The sequence below is a fragment of the Charadrius vociferus genome, unplaced genomic scaffold, assembly GCF_000708025.1.
Source record: "Charadrius vociferus isolate BGI_N301 unplaced genomic scaffold, ASM70802v2 scaffold56, whole genome shotgun sequence".
In the NCBI taxonomy this organism is placed as follows: Eukaryota; Metazoa; Chordata; class Aves; order Charadriiformes; family Charadriidae; genus Charadrius; species Charadrius vociferus.
The window spans coordinates 4,272,724-4,273,844 of NW_009649057.1; the positions used below are offsets into that span (position 1 = coordinate 4,272,724).

Genomic DNA, 1,121 nt, shown 5'->3' on the forward strand with positions numbered 1-1,121 from the left:
TTGGAGCCAGCTGGTCTGGGGGGAGGTGTCCCTGCCCAGGGCAGGGGGTGGACTGGTGATCCTTAGGTCCCTTCCAACCTAAACCATTCTATGAATTTTCAATTCACCTTGACAGCATCACGACAAAAAAAAACAAATGTGAAAATCCAGGAAACGCGTAAAGCCCTCAGCGGCGTTAGCAGCAGTAGCAGTGTTAATCTCTGAGACAAAGCCCTCAGCCCCGCGGTTTGGCAACGCTGGGAAACGCATGGGGCTTTGCCGCGTTAGTTAATAAAATCTGCTTCCAGTGGAGTTTTAAAAGAAAGAGGAAAAAAAAAAAAAAAAGCGATTCTGGGATTTTCCCATTAACTCAATTTTTTTGGGGAAAAAAAAAAAATTACTGTGCCTACACAGAGCTTGGGGGTCAGTTTTATCCTGAGCATATCCCGGGAAAAAGGAGTGAAAGTGAGGGAGGAGCGAGCTGGGCTCCACCGGTGCCTCGGCCGTGGTCCAGCGGGTGTGGGAAGGGAAGGGAAGGGCAGGGTTGGCCCTGCAGCCCTGGGGGTGCCCAAGAGGATGGGCTCTGCTTTTGGCTGAGCCCCTTTGGGGCTGGGGGTACCCTCAGCATCCCCGAGCCCCCGCGACCCCCTTGGAAATGCCGTCTTTGCATCCAGGCTCGGTGGGACCCGGTGCGAGTGGCGTTGTCGCCCTCCGGTGGCACCGTCCCCCCACTGCAGTGAGTTCGGTCTCCTCGGGCTGGGGGGTGCGGGGCTGGAGTGCTGTCCCTGGCACCGGCTCCTGCCCCAGGGCTGTCAGCAGTGTGACCCCCCCTGCTCCTGCAAGTCCCAGAGCGATTTCCCAGACCCTCAGCCCTCTCTCAGGTGCTGTCACACCGTTGTTCCTCGTTTCCAGAGGCAGAGTTCCCATCTCCACCCAGACTCTTCATCCTCGAAGGGGAGGATGCTCCTTCCCGGCGTCTCCTCTTTGCTCGGGTCTGTCTCCATCTCCTCCCAGACCCTGGTTATGAGCGTGGGTTGGCTCAAACCGGTCTCCAGCCGCATCCCTGAGCTCATCCCCCTCTTCCCCCATCCCGATTCGGGATCTGGGTTGGATCCTGGACACGGGTTTGAGGCCGCTTGTTC

At 57.7% G+C, this 1,121-nt stretch overlaps 1 protein-coding gene across 1 annotated transcript in view; it reads left to right on the plus strand.

Moving 5' to 3' along the window:
* The window catches only part of DFNB31 (deafness, autosomal recessive 31), a 90,084-nt gene that overhangs the window by 86,841 nt on the left and 2,122 nt on the right, over positions 1-1,121 (plus strand).